The sequence below is a fragment of the Hyperolius riggenbachi genome, chromosome 12 (assembly GCF_040937935.1).
Source record: "Hyperolius riggenbachi isolate aHypRig1 chromosome 12, aHypRig1.pri, whole genome shotgun sequence".
Taxonomy (NCBI): Eukaryota; Metazoa; Chordata; class Amphibia; order Anura; family Hyperoliidae; genus Hyperolius; species Hyperolius riggenbachi.
Genome location: NC_090657.1, coordinates 2413861 through 2430409, shown reverse-complemented (window position 1 = coordinate 2430409; position 16549 = coordinate 2413861). Strand labels below are relative to the sequence as shown.

Sequence of the window (16549 nt, the reverse complement as noted above, 5' to 3'; positions counted from 1 at the left end):
AAAAGTAAATAACTCACTTATGAGACACTCTTCATTCATTTGCCAAAATCATAGAAGTCTTTATTTCTTGTACAAGGGCGATTTCTCAGTCAGCATGAGTATGGATTGTAGCTACACAAATCCTGCTAATCAAAGAAAAAGCAAGCTCTTCCTGTGCGCAGAGGCTTTTAAACCTAATGAATATAATAAAATATTCCTCCCTTTGGGCAGTTCTTTCTGTTAAAAGTCCAATCAGCATGTCCAGTTCCTCCTTTTAGGTGGGGTTGTTCTTCCTCTGTGTCCCTCATGAATAAATGAGAATCAACAGGAAAGAGAAATCTTCTGACATCAGTTTCTTGTCTCATGTCCTTCAGAATCACCCATACTTTCAGAGAACTGGTTTAAACTGGTCCTCTGAACCTGCTGGCTCTGTGCTTGGTACAGAATGACACTGAAGGGGGGTTGAAGGTTGTTCTGGCTTACTGTGAAGGAATGTGGAAAAAAACTGTACACAGTAAATGGTTCAAAATATATGCAGAATATATTTTCAGTGATATCGTGATAACTCCTCGGTTAACAATCTTTTTACTTAAAGTGTCACTCTAACACAATAATCTGATCTTGTGCATGTGGTCGTTATAGCCACGTAGGTTATAAAAGGTTAACATATTAATTATTAAAATTCTTTCCACATTATCCATCTTGTAATGAAAATTGTGACACACCTTTCATCAGAATACGTAATTCTTCGTTGTCACTGCAGTCTTCCACGGTGATGGGATAATCCTGTGGACTTTCAATATGTTTATAAAACAAACCAATAATGGGATCCCCCTTTTGGCTTGCAATGAGATCCTCACTAGGAGAATCTTGACTCCACATTGCCACACTGGGTTGAGACTCCTTTTGGGCCTGCCCCCTAGTGGTGACATTTACTTCGATAGTTCCCATGAGGTCATTGATATCGAAGATTTCACCATCAATGGCTGCTTTCTTAGCAAGGGGATCTGCTAAATCGTTCCCATCTTTATCAGCGCCAGGGTGTTTCGAATGACCCCTTACCTTTTTCCAATAAATGGTAAGACCGTGGGTATTAACAAGTTCATCAATTTGACAAAACAATTTACCATGTTTGACTGGCTTTTTGTTACTCCTTGTCATGCTAGTTCTTTTCCAACTGGGAAAATATTCCACAAAACTGTTCCGAACATACTCAAAATCTGTTATCAAAACAAATTCCTTAAGATCATGTTCGATAGCCATCTGTATAGCTTTATACACGGCAGCAAGTTCTGCGACCTGGCTACTTTTGGGACCAATTTTGTATCCCGCGGATATCTCTGGAAATATATTATTCCATACGATACCGATACCTGCAACCAGCATCTTTTCATCTCCTTCTGTGTGAAAAGAACAGCCATCAACATATGCACATGGTAGTAATTTGCAGTATTCTTCTTCATAGGATTTATATGGAGATAAAGATTGCTCTTCCAGAAAATCGTTTTCAGGTGACTCATCTTTATGTTCCACATGAGTACAATCATGGAGTTCAGCTAGTCCCTGAGTCCCTTTTAGTATCCTGTTTATATTTGATTTCCAGTGGCCATCCCATTAGGGACATTGTCCATGCAGTTATACTGCTGTTTGACAGGTTATCTTCTTTTATTTGGTCACTTTGTAAATATTGTAGTGATTGGTGTGCAGTTTCCACAATGATCTTTTCACCTTGAATAAAACGTCTGAAATATTGCAGTGCCCACACAGTTGCTAACAATGCCTTCTCACAATTATTAAATTTGACTTCAACTGGTGATAATGATTTACTGGCATAAGCAATTATTTTATTCAGTCTTTCTTGCTTTTGGAAAAGAACTGCACTTACACTCTTGTCGGTAAAACCTGTTTCAACATAGAAGGGTTTGCCACCTTCTGGATAAGTTAGGCATGGGGCCAGTATGAGTTTTGTTTTAAGCTCAGATACAGCTTGTTCATGGCATTCATTCCATTCCCATTGTACTCCTTTCTTTAGCAGCTGCATTAGCGGCTTTGTAATCTCAGCATAGTTATCTATGAACTTGCGAGAATAATTTAGCGGTAAATGACCAGAGGCGCCAAAAGGATAAAAACATGATTTAAAATATTTAAAATTGCTTAGGAGGCAGTGGTGGACTTACCTCCCTCAAGCAGACACAAGGAAGCTGTGTAATTCAACATAGGTAAATTTAATGGTACACTCCAGGGGTTAAGTACAACGCGTTTCGCAGGTTCATACCCGCTTCATCAGGCAGTAAAAAGTAGGAGCACACAGCAGCGTAATGTCAGAAATGCACCTGGCGCCTAAATAAAGGATAAAAATCGTGTTTTTATCCTTTTGGCGCCTCTGGTCATTTACCGCTATATTGTACATCCACCCTTGGTGGAGGGGGATACCCCTTTTTCTTCACGACTACAGAGAGCGACTTCTTAATCCTGAGTGGGGACAGGTTAATCTCCTCACCTGCCTATACAGTGGTTGCCTGGAGGTAACCCTGGTTTGTGAGTATATTTTTACTCCTTCTCACTATACTCCATTGTCTAGACTTACTACACTATATTGGGCTCTCGGTTTTTCTTTTCTATACCCTACTTGCGAGAATAATTCATCATCCCCAGGAATGATCTCAGTTCCTTGAGATTTGTGGGGATCTCGTATTTTTGATTGATTCCACTTTCTTTTTCTGTGGATTAATTCCTTCTGCAGTAATTTCATGTCCTAGGAAATTTACCTTAGATCGGCACCATTGAGCTTTCTGTAGGGAAAGTTTAACACCTGCTTCTCTTAGTTGATTTAATACATATCTCAACTCTGAAATATGTTCCTCAAAGATTGTACTTTTTATAAGGATATCATCGACATAAGTTAGGGTACCTCGTTCAGCTGCATCAGGCATTGCTTTGTGCATAAACACAGCAAATTCGTGGCCTGCGTTGATGTATCCGAAAGGCGTACGGGTCCACGCATATTGTTTATTACCGAATGTGAACGCCAGTTTGTATTGATCCCTTTCATCCACTTTAATTGTCCAATAACCTTGTGCGCAGTCAAGGGCTGTGAATATTTTAGATCCCTGGATTTGCGCCAAGCATTGGTCAATGTATGGTACGGGCCAACCAGACATGTACACACGTTTGTTTAACTGTCTCAAGTCTGAGCATAGACGAAACTGACCATTCGGTTTGAGAACTCCGAGTACTGGATGATTGAAGGAGCTGTGTACTGGTTGGATAATACCTTTCTTTTCCAGGTTCTTAACAATTTCCGATAATGACTCATAGGCTGCTAGCGGAAGTCGATATTGTTTGATAAACACAGGGGGTGCATCTGGATCAGTCAGGATTCTTGCAACATGCAGGTCAGTTTCCCCGCAGTCATAAGAGTCCTTGGCAAACATGTCCTGGAAATCCCAGAATAGTTGCCTTAGCTGCTGTCGTTCTGATTCATTAGAACATCCATCAGCTATAGAGAGCTGTTCTTCCACCCGTTCCTGAAATTCTGGGAAAATCTCAGGTTGACCTACCTCATAAGCTTCTTCAAGCCTATTAGTTAGGTCGTTTGGGGCGTAACATGCTTGATCCTTACCCTGCTGGAGTGATTGATACTCACTTTCATTGATCTCATGGTCGAAAATCAATGATGTTACCTCGACATGACATGTACCTTCCTCAGGACTGAAAGGATAAACAGAGTGTATGCTGAACAATCCTTCAGGTGTTGAGAAATATTGTTGGTCCACTATCTGTTCTTCTGTCAAATATTCATCAGGTATTAATCCAATGACTTCATTTTGGAATCCAAAAGTATAATATTCTGAGTCAATGGCTAAGCCAATCATTGTATCCTCCTGTAACGTGATACTATGAGGGCTCATGTTTTGCATGACCATATATAATGGTTCCTGATGAATATTTATTAGGGGAATTGGTTTTGCCTTCAACCCCAATTGTTGCATCCGATTGGATAAACAAATCAAGGTGTCACAGGAGCCCTAGTGGCTGACCGCACTTAGCCTTCTAAACGGTGCCAGCGCACGGATCGTGCGAACTCTGGTCGCAGTCAATGCGCAGGAACCGTTAAGAATTAGCCGCAGACAACTCAGAATGGAGCCTGTGAGACAAGGGTAATTACAACGTACACACGATTCCACGGTATCTGCCACCACCACTGGTATGGGCCAGTGGACCCGATTTACTGACTGACTAGTCCTGCGAATAAAATGGTTAAACACATGGTATTCTGTCTAGCCAACAACAAACAAACAGTAGCGTATCTTCAGAGACCCGGGATCAGTTCTGTGTGTGCTGATAAGCAGGGTAGCGGAACAGTGAATGACTTGGAGGAAGTCTTTTATTCACAGCAATATAAATAATTAATATATACAGACAATTAATAAAATCAACAATTATTAAAACAGTAATAGCCAGTATAAAAAATAAAAGAAGGGAGAAAAATACTTAGTTCCTGGAAAGATGTCCTTTAGTGGGAAAACTTGTAAAGTTCTTGGTTTCAATCAAAGTTCAGAGTTCAGACCAGGTGGATGCCAGCATATCCTCAAGCTAAGCACCGATGAGTTCAAGATGTTTTCAGGGTGGAGGACACTGAGTTTGGCTCCTCTGCCATTCTTATGCCCCTGATTCAGTAGGAGGGAGTGAGGGCGGGCCCACACACCCCCTTAGAACATGAGATGAGTCCTCCCCTTGTCCTGGGGGACCAGAAATCATGCCTTAACCATATATGGGCTCTATCTCACAGAACCGTACAGGTCAGGGCAGATTTACTAATATTTTCAGGTCTGCCTCGATGTACCCAGCAGCCTGATACCAAACATGAGGGGTGGGACCCCTGTGGAATCATTAGGGCACTGTTGAACTGCCTAACGGGCAGACTTTACCTCAGAAGGTTCTGAAATGTTCTCAGAACCAACGCCAGACCGGGCCCTACATGCTCTGTTAGTTTAAAGGGTCTGCCAGCCTGGCAACACAGAAAATACGATACATATAGCCGTTTATTGAATATGATCTACATTTGGGATTGATAGCAGGTCATTCCCAGGCAAAGGCTCTTTGAAGTTTGGGGCAGCTAGCTAGGTGTCAGCTCCCCTGCTGGGAGGGAGCCGGAGGGTCTGGCTTTTCTCCCAACTAGATTGCTTCTGTCATGGTCTATACCTGATGGATGGGCCATCAGCACAGCTTGAAGCCAGGGACTCTCTGGGCCCAGGCTCATTAGCATATCAAAAGAGCCATCCAGCAGTTGGGCTGGTGCTATCTCTCTGCTGAGAGAAGGACTTCAGCTGCCCCTACACACTCAACCCAGATTGTATCGATTTGAAGCGCAATCGATGCAGAGAATCGAGTGCGATCGCTTTTCTTCACGGGCGGTTACAGGACGCGCCTGCGGCCCCGCAACCGTCCGTGACACAAGGCATCTGCATTTCTCATCTTTTGTCCCTTCTTTATTCGAATGGGTAAGAGAAATGATTTGCAACCTTCAGGGATTTTTACTTTTTCAGCGACAGTGGTATCCACTGCATATGGTATTCGCTGTCCCCATCCCAGGGCTTGTTCTCTATCCTGGAATTCCTCTGGATTTCCGGATAATTTGGACCACAGAACATTATTGACCAGATCAACCTGTATGGCAAATCGATGAATAATGTCGTTTCCTAAGTACATTTGGTACTGTGGTTCCTTTAACACACTGAAGACATGTTTTGCAGATTTGTTTCCTAGAGACACAGATAAGATGCATTTTGCAATCACATTATGACTCTGGTTATCGTTATCCAGATCGTGGATCCATTCCTGTGTGGAAATAAATTTGATTACTTGAGGGTCTGTAACCTGCTTCAGCAGTCCTAGGCTTATGTAGCTGGCCTCAGATTTGAGATCCAACTTGGCATATTTTAGCCGAGCAATATTATTTACCTGCACGGGAACCAGCACATTGTCATTGGTTTTCTCGATTTTAACCAATGCTTGTGTATGGCTGGTTATGCCTGCCACTTCCTGATTTCCCCCTTTAAGGGAAATAGTTAATACATCATCTTCCAGAATTATTTTGTCAATTTTATCCTTTTGGATATTTATGATATGGAAAGATGTATCAATATTTTGTTCGGGTTTACCGTTTTTCAGGATAGTGACTTCTGGTATCTGACTGTTCCGGAAGTGAATTTCAACAGAGTTAGGCCTTTCCTCAATCATATGGCAGCTGCGTTACAGTTGTGCATTGCTGGAGCGCTCAAAATCAATTGGAGTATTGACTTGAGCCCATATTGCTTCATTTATGAAGTCAATTATGGAATTTAGTCGTTTGAGCAGATCAATTCCAATGATCAATCTATCATATGGAAGATCAACAATCAAAGTTGGATGTCTAATGACCTTTTTACCGATCTTATATGTCAGCCAGGATGTGCCTTTCACTTGTAAACTATTACCACCAACGCTTATTAGCGCACCGTCAAAGGCTTTCAATCTTGGCTTCCTTTGTGACGAATCCAAGATCTGTTGGTAATAGTTAAGACAGAATAGTGACCTGGGAACCGGTATCCAGTAAACCCGGTATCGGTTCGATACATCCATCTCGTAGATGGGTATTGGTAAAATAACGGCCATCTACCTGTTCCAGATTGCAAAGAAAATTGGAATGTTTTTCTATTTGTCACTTCAGAGAATGATCTCTCTGCAGCGTCAGGGTATTAGGGACTCGTTCCTCCTGATTCTGCCTGCAAGGCATTTGGGTTCCCATGGATTCTACCAATGGGACAATCTGAACAGCGGGTACTTCACGCTCTGGCTCACATGCCACAATATCACACATTTGTGGTGAAATATCAAGAACATTAGACTGCCCTTCCTCAACCTGGGATAGGTCGGTACATTGCAAATCCTTTTCATTAATCGTATTTAGTACTGCCATATCCATTTCTGTACAGTGATCTATCTCGGTTTCTCTTAGTTGGCAGAGCTGGGCCCTGCCTCCCCAGCTAAAAAATCCTCATGCTGCCTTCCTGCAGATCCCTGAGCCAACTTACCCATCATGTCACTTAGTTTGCTCACTTGATCGACAAGCTGATCAAACCTATTAGGTCGGCGAGGGTTCTGGTTCCGGGGATCATTTCTATTCCCTGCGGGTGATCTACTCCTAGGTGAGTTAGGGGATGATCTACCCCTAGGTGAATTAGGTGGGTGCTGTCTCCTTTCCCACTGCTGCCTGGGTCGGTTATCCCACCGTCTATATCCTTGGGGACGTCTATATCCCTGGTAACCTCTGTACCCCTAGCTACCCTGGTGTCCTTGGTAACCCCGGTATCCTTGATACCTGCGATTGAACCGAGGACGGTAGTCCTGGTTTCCAGAGCCTGAGCTATCCCTATCTGATCCTTTAGGATTTTGGGGCCTATTTTGATTTGGATTTTGTTGCTGTCTTTGACCCTGCTGGATAGGTACTTTTGCAGGAGGTATTTTCTTCTGCTGGGATTCAAGGTTCAGGTCCGCTTTCACTTCGGTTTCATCTACTCTGCGCTCTGGGTACCTTTTGTTGTTTCTTCCACTTACATTGGAACTCCCACTGATGTTGAACAGCAGTGTCGCTGAGGTAACCATTTTCTCCAAGGGGTTTCCGAAGTCTAACTCATTGGCCATGCTTAATTTTATTTGGGTAGGCAATGCATCATAATATGCCTGTTTAAAATCGAGAGACTCCCAGTTAGGATTCCGATATGCCAAACTGTAAGAGTTTTTTAGCACGGAAAGGAATTCTCGGGGGCTCTGATCGGGTCGACAAGTAAGTCGATACACATCTCGTTTTGCTTCTGAGATAGTACGATACGGCCCAAACTCCAGCTTCACTTCGTGTAAAACTGCTTGCCATTTAATGATACCCCGCTCTCTAAATGAGGTGAAATAGTGGCGGTATCTGTCATCAAAAACCCATGGGAGAAATCTGATTGTGTCTGCTTCAGACAGATTTAAAGAGTCCATAGTGGATTCATACAACTCCATGTGGGATGCTATTTGCGCAGAACCCTTTTTAGTGAACTTTGGCACAGCGGTGTTTAAGAATTTTATGATGCTGGCCGAGCTCTGTTTTTCTTGGGGGTACTGATTATTTCCCCTATTTGAATCCCCTTTATACGTACCTTTCCCCCTTCTTGGGATAGGGCTGGATTCTCGCTTTCTCTCATCAGCCTCAAATTCATCTGAATCAATATCAGCAAGGGAGTCGTGACCTTTATGGGAATCATTATACACAGGGGACTTTTGTTCGCATATCTCTTTCAGGAGAGCTGTCAAAATGCGAATCTTGAGGGACCCTTGTATTGTTATCTATCATGGTATTCATAGTTTTACATACCGCCTCCATACGATCCAACATGCCTTGCCATTTTGGGTCATATGGAGTGAGTACTGGCGGGCAAGGACTTGATATTCTGTCAGGTTCGGTTGCCTGTTTGATTTGGAAGTACTGCTGTTGTAGTTCTTCAAAATCCTGTTTAAGTCTGTGATGCGCTTCACGATTTCGTTCAGCGTCTTTTTCCAGACTTTTGATCGCTACTTCCCTGTCTGAAATATCAATCATTAATTGGTCTCTATCAGCCCTTATAATCTGAATACTTGATTCCATATCATGTAATTGAGAGGTCAACGATTGGACGTTTTCCTCTGTTTCTTGCAATTGAAATCCCAATTTCTTGTTTCCTAGATTGTGAAAGGTAATTTACTTCCAATAACCCATATAACACAGGAGGTAGGGCACCTAACAACCTTTTCTTCAGATCGGACTATGAAGATATTGTGGTCATACATGATAGATAATGATCAAATGTACCTTTAGACTTAAATATACAATCAATTTCCTATCTGACACATTTTCTCATTTTTTGGCTATCCAGTCATCTACTTCCTCATTATATTTTAGCTGTATAAATACGAATTCAACAATCTTCCGGAACAACCGTTCAAGGTGAAGTTCTGAATCATTATCTGCAGCACTCATGATTCAATAGCCAATGCAATAAAACCAGCTCAATAAAACATTTTTACACTGTTTAAACCAGTAAGGGAAAGTAAACAAATCTCGGTGGGGCCTCCAATCTTATGTCGGGCGTTTTGTCAATGTTTGTATAAATCGTTAAAAATAAATAAATATAAAATCAAAAATGTAATGCTCCTGGGCAAATGGGAGGAGCTAAAAATACAAACATACGCCTAACTGTGTGAGCTCGTTTTTTCGAGGTTTTTCCAAGTACTGGTTTAAACATGTAAACGTAGACCAATTTGTAAAAATATTAGTTTAATATCAAATATTACAATATCAAAACAATATAAAATTGCACTTTTGATTTAAAACAAAACTCGTAAGGTTATTCTATAATGAGCAATGAGCTGGATAATACAGTTTCAGTAAAACATCAAAATGTTATTATACTCATTTACCAGAAACAAAAGACTTAAACCAATAGCAGTCAATTCAAATGTAATGCAGAGCTATGACTCATCAAATATGGCCGCCGGCCATGTCAATCAATTTATCACAGGATTCCTGGAGACAAGATGGCTGAATCAATTGAAAACAAAATGGTGGCTACTAAAAACAAGATGGCGGCTATCAAAAACAAAATGGTGGCTATCAAAATCAAAATGGCGCTATCAAAAATCAAAATTGCGCAGTTAACCACTTGCCGACCGCACACTCATAACGTGCATCGGCAAAGTGGCAGCTGCAGGACCAGCGACGCAGTACTGCGTCGCCAGCTGCAGCCTAATTAATCAGGAAGCAGCCGCTCGTACGAGCGGCTGCTTCCTGTCAAATCACGGCGGGGGGCTCCGTGAATAGCCTGCGGGCCGCCGATGGCGGCTCGCAGGCTAGATGTAAACACAAGCGGAAATAATCCGCTTTGTTTACATTTGTACGGCGCTGCTGCGCAGCAGCGCCGTAAGGCAGATCGGCGATCCCCGGCCAATCAGCGGCCGGGGATCGCCGCCATGTGACAGACCACATCCTGTCACTGGCTGCACAGGACGGATAGCGTCCTGTGCAGCCCGGAACACCAGGGGGAGGCAGCAGGTAGGAGAGGGAGGGGGAATTTCGCCGCGGAGGGGGGCTTTGAGGTGCCCCCCCCCGCCACCCACAGCAGGCAGGAGAGATCAGACCCCCCCAGCACATCATCCCCATAGGGGGGAAAAAAGGGGGGCAATCTGATCTCCCTGCCTGCACCCTGATCTGTGCTGGGGGCTGCATAGCCCACCCAGCACAGATCAATCAAACCAGCGCTGGTCCTTAAGGGGGGGTAAAGGGTGGGTCATCAAGTGGTTAAAATCAAAATTGCGCTATTCAAAATAAAATGGCTGATGCCAGCTATACCATTCAATATGACCAATTTAGGATGACTCGGTGGATATAACGACTGGGCGTTGCCCCACAATTGATATGCAATCAACTATAAAATGACAGGAATTTTACTTCTGTCTATACTTTAACCTCCGCTGGCCTGTGTTACTTCACAGAGCGAGCGGGCAACCTATATATATATATATATGAAATAAAATATCTATTGAGTCATCCTAAACTTTGCTAGGTGTGGCCTGCTTGCTGCGGCAAAATGTCAAAATACCAATACTTAGAGGAGGTAGCTTGAAATCTAGCTTTTATCTAAAACTGAGTTAAACAGCCAGTTATCAATGAACATATGGTAAATCCTATGGGAGTTGTTTCCAATTTGCAACTTTGGAAAAGCTCACCCCTTTCGGATAGTTATTTCTATCAAATAATGAAATTCAATCAATACCTCATATGTTCAGATATTCTGCGCTGTAATAAGCCATCTAACTAAAAAGAAAACAGAACTGGATTCAAGTATAGTCACCAAGATGGCCTCCGGGGCGTATTCCTTTAGGCGTGGCCGCTTGTGATCATTCAGATGGCAGGGATTCCCTTGTGAGCCCTCTTCTGCTGGTGGTCTCATGATGAACCTCATTGAATGCCCTCTCTCTTCTTAAACTCATCACTATCTAGAGTCCTGCCCTGGAGATCAAATCTTCCAGCCTATCACAAGGCAGTGGGAGTGATCAATGGGAGTTCCCTGTAACTAATCTTTAACCCAAGTGTAATGTTGGATTTCACCCTCTGGAGGTGCTGTTGGCTAACTAATCACATTCTTAATGGGATATGTGGCAAAAATTAAAGACATTTTGATTATGTTTAATCATAGCCCACAGTGAATAAATAAATGATATAAAAATTCATATCTATGGATAGCTGATCTGGATTGGAACACTGGTTATTATTCAGGATACAGTGACCTTTTCTACTATATTCAAGATAGATTGGATTTGATCCAAAAATCAGTGGCATACTTAGAATCACCAGGGATCTCTCATTATAACACATTGTGCATGTTAGCAAAGTTTTATATCTTTATCCATTAATATAATTGTCTACAATGCAACAAGGATAAATATATATAGCCTTTCCATACCATTCTGGATATAGTCATTCAAAGAATGTTGATATTAACCTCCCTGCCGGTTATCCCGAGCTCAGCTCGGGGTAACCTGCCGCGGAGCATTCCTCAGGCCCTGCTGGGCCGATTTGCATAATTTTTTTTTGTTACATGCAGCTAGCACTTTGCTAGCTGCATGTAACTTACGATCGCCGCTGCTCCGCGCCGATTCGCCGCAACCCACCGCATCAGAGGGTGCCCCCCCCCCCCCGAGACCCGTGCGCTGCCTGGCCAATCAGTGCCAGGCAGCGTCGAGGGGTGGTTTGGGACTCCCTCTGACGTCACAACGTCGATGACGTCATCGCGCCTGTCGCCATGGCGACGGGGGAAGCCCTCCTGGAAATCCCGTTCAGAACGGGATTTCCAGATGGGTATATGTGCCGGCGGCGATCGGCGCATTTGGGGGGATGCCGCAGGGAGGGGGGAAGCTAAAAAAAAATGCCAAAAAACACCCTCCCTGCCGTACGCAGCAATTTTTTATAACGGCAGGGAGGTTAATACATATACATTTTCATATTATTACTGGTTTGTCCAGTTATAAGAAAAATAAAGGTAACATTCCCAATTGCTATGTCATAATACATATATGTGCTGTCTGTATTCTGAACCTAGATGGGGAATTGTAATATAACCTTATGTTTCTTTAATATGAAATTTGCTGATAGCAACCCAGTATATTTCCTAAGTCTTGTTTTTGTGTTAGGACTTCAGTAACCTTTGAATCACAAACATTGTGATAAACCCTCATTCAAGGCTTCTTATGCATTCAATACAGCCAGGTTTGAGCAATTGTACACAAATGCTAGTCCATCCCTAAACAATCTATTGTCACTCAGACTCCTCTGTTTGCTATCTTGCCAAGTGTTTTGGTCTAAAACAGGGGTAGGCAACCCATGGCTCCAGAGCCGCATGCGGCTCTTTCACACCTTTGCCATGGCTCCTAGGCCGCAGCTCAGGTAGTGTGTGTCAGTGGCTGCGGCGCGTGTGTGACGTGTGCTGCCGCTGGCCGGCAGCCTATCAAAGAGGCCACCGGACCGGTGCAGTGCGGGGCTTAGGGCGGCCATTTTCCCATAGCCCTGCAGTGTAATGCAGGCAGGACGTGACGTCGGGAAGGAAGAGGATCGTGGGAGTTGCGCGCCACAAGGAGGTCGGGACAGGAGGAGATCGTGACAGGAGGTCTTCTGACTAGGTGAGTAAATGGGTTTTTCTTTTCATATCTGCTGAAGGATTGTGCATATTGGGGTCAGATCTGCTGAAGGATTGTGCATATTGGGGTCAGATCTGCTGAAGGATTGTGCATATTGGGGTCAGATCTGCTGAAGGATTGTGCATATTGGGGTCATATCTGCTAACGATTTGTGCATATTTGGGTCATATCTGCTAACAATTCGTGTATATTGGGGTCATATCTGCTAACGATTTGTGCATATTGGGGTCATATCTGATCCTGTATATAGCATTAAGGTAAGAAACAATATATGCAGTGTTAGATTTGTTTTATAATGGTTTTGCGGCTCCCAGTTTTTTTCTCTTTTCGGAAACGGGTCCAAGTGGCTCTTTATGTCTTAAAGGTTGCAGACCCCTGGTCTAAAACAATGGTTAAATTCTAAAACCTACAAGCCTTAAAGATTGTATTCAGCTTATGTTTGGGCAACTGTTGGTTTTTACACAAGGAATGGCCTGAGTTCATTGTTCAAGCAGTATGAATGGTATCACTCCTTGCAAACAGTACATCAGCTGACTGCCTGTTTTTTTATAGCTAACCTCACTTTAGAGACACAGCCCAAGTCAGCCTTGCATGGCAATATTACATCGCCATATCAAAATAAGCTATACATTTCTAAATTATCAATGTACCTATATTAACTAGAATCACCATACATTAAAAAGTCTTTGTCTCCTGTACCTTAGGGGAAGGAAATTAATTAGGTTTATTTGTATTCGATCATATACAGTTCAGTTTATTGGGAAAAACGATATTCCGCCATATGGAAATCTCGACAGTACAAGTTGTAAGTCAAGTCCAGTGTTATACATAGTGAAATGTAGATAAATGGCTTTCGCATAACTCTGGACATGGACATAAGGTATAAGACATTTTCATTTTTTGTTTTTAATGTGCCTTTACCATGCAAAACTACTTACAACAGTTTATACATGTAACAAAACAGTACATTTTATACATGAAGACAACTGTACGTATGAAACTAACAAGTTGTCTGTAGGTAGGGGACTTTCTGTACACATTTTACATATGTATACCTTTTCTTGTTCTTGTTTCCAGGTTTTAGTAGGTTCTGAGCCATACCCCTTCTGCACCAGCATTTGGATGAGCTCGCTCTTTGATTGATTTTCTGGATAAAGATGAAGGCACAGCTTTAGCACACATCATGAACATTCCAGTCATTAGCATTGTGACGCATTGTTCTATTACCAATTACTAAGTTTCCTTTGATCTTCTGTAAACCGAGGGCAAGGCAGGTGGTTTGAGCTCCGCAAACCAGAAAAGAATGCGCAAACAGTGATTAAATTCAAGAAAATTGCCTTTACTATGGAAGGACAGATTAATGGGTGTATTGTTATAAACTGTTCTAATCACCTTGCTTCGACACCATCGTCTCACAGACTGTGAGATCACTTGACTCTCCACACCGCAAACAGGATATAGACTTTCTCAGGCTTCTTCAATGTTTACGTTATTTATTCAGGAAACAGGAATACAGATAGATACATTCATCATATCCTAGCCATGCCAATCTTCATGTTGCGTTACAAGCTCGTGATTAGACTCCCTGCTGGAGTCTATCAGGTACCTTCTTCCTAACTACGTTACACTAAGCTACCTATGTACAGCATACATTATATCAGATTACAGAAAGGAAGAACATGCTTAGAAGTCGTCCCAGTCAGCCTTGCTAGCTAGTGCAGAAGGAAGAAGCAGAAAAAGCTCTCGTAGCTCCCTCAGCCTTTTATACCGACTAGGAAAGAGTTAAATATGACATCTTCGCCACCCCCTAGACCAGATTATTGGTGGACCTACTCGTGGTGTCATCATACACACCTACTTGATTAATAATCAATGAGGCATTTGACCCATATGCAGGAACGTGGATGATAAGTAAATATGGCCAATGTTTTCTGTTCCTGTGGTGTAGTGTTAAGGTCAGAGTAGTCCGATGGCCTTCTTTTAGGAACATGTTCTCAGTATCTGCGTGTATCCTCTGCTACACGCAGACCCTGAGATGCCTCTGCCTGCATCACAAAACCTCTATTTTAAAGGCATACACTGCGGACAAGCCTTTTACCTAAAACTCAGGCCAAGTAACTGAGGCCTACTTAAATTATAACAATCCCCCCTAAAACGGCTTGACCCGCAGATCCCAGCGTCTGAACCTCCCAGTACCTGGTTTCTTTTCTTTTATGTTTCACTTTTCGATGTTCGTGCTCACACAACTTCTCTGCTCTAGGCGATTACCCCTGGAAGAGAGAGAGCAAGACCTCTTGATCTTCCTGTAACCAGGCTCTCTGGGGAGGCCCTACTTCTAAGTCCCTCTATACCACATGCTCAGCATTTGCGTCACTTACGTATCACTCACAAACTTGCATGACCACAAAAAAGTGAAACTCGTTTGGTTGTTACAAAACGGAGCAGTGCCAGGTGCCTTCTAAAAGAGCGCCTTTATACAATCAGCTCCATCACAGGTACTACTAAACCTATACCCGTAACCCTGTATATCCCTTAATTTAAACTATTGGTTCAGGAGATTGTTTGAGGCACCAATCTCTGGACCAGGTTAATTTGTTTTACGTAATTTTAACACGCAACCTCACCTGGATAATGATGCCTAAAGTTGTCATCCCCATCCAGACTACCAGTGGGTGTAGAAAGAACCTTGGAACTGCAGAGGCCCAGTCCGAGTGTCCCTGGAACATCACCGGAACCCTTGTCCACCAGGTCGGACTGGCACTCACCTGCTCATTTTTGTGTTTTACCTCGTTAAGATCACCTGTATCATGGTGAAATCTTACCTCTAACTTAGTGTACTGTTTGTTTAACCTTTGTAACAAATTGTGGTCGTCTTGGATCAAACCCTGTTCCCCTTTGTCCCATGTCGTGTTCTCTTTCAGAACGGGAACTACCCGTGAAACTTTGCACTTTAGAGTTCTCTTAACAATTTGAGAAACAACGTCATCCAACCTGGATGACTGGATCCATATGGGATCTCCGCTCCCACAACATGTTCCCCTTAGAAACTCCCCGTTATCGGAACAATTATGAGAATATACCTTGAATGTATCATTAGAACATGTTAAAAAACCAAACCTTTCCTTCCGCCACCGGAACTATCGGTTGGGCTTCAGGGTGGATCTTTTGAATGGTAGCCTCGCATTCTGCGTTATTGAGCCTGCATGCTTCTTCACTAAATTTGACTTGCCCCGGCCAACGCAGGTACTTCTGCAAGAATTGCCCGCATGAGGACAACTCTACTTGCTTCACCTCCCCGTCTAGCACCAAAAAAGGTTGACCTCTCAGGTCCTGGTGTAAGACACGGGTTGAGGTGGGAACTAAGGAAGTAGCGGTGCCTAAAGGAATCTTGCACCGTTTCCTTTTGTTCACCCAAACATCTCGAAGCTGCCATGCAAAAGATCCTTCTCCAGAAAAATTAATATACCTCCCCTTGTCCAATCTCTCGCTGACAAAATATGTCCTCAGCTGTCCTGATTGGACCTCTTCCCCCCCTTATGTCCTGAGGCACACTATGTACCTGAGGTCGGGAAGACTGTACTCTCTGCAATCGTTCGATTAAGAGTACCTCTTCACTTACCCAACTATCATGAGGATAAGCTGTTGCATATGGACTGTGTAATATCGTCCCCTGTTGTGACCCGTGTGGTGTGAATGGGGTTCCCTGTGTGGGCTTTCCCTCCCCCGGGACCGCTCTCCCCACCCTCTTTGTCACCTGGAAATGTGGCTTGATCTCGATTTTTACTTCTTGTTTCGAGAACCACCCACCTTCGGCTTT

General features: G+C 43.1%; 1 pseudogene; it reads right to left on the bottom strand.

Annotated features, from left to right (window-relative positions):
• Positions 1-327: 327 nt before the first annotated feature.
• On the bottom strand, positions 328-9019 carry LOC137541969 (uncharacterized; annotated as a pseudogene).
• Positions 9020-16549: the final 7530 nt, after the last annotated feature.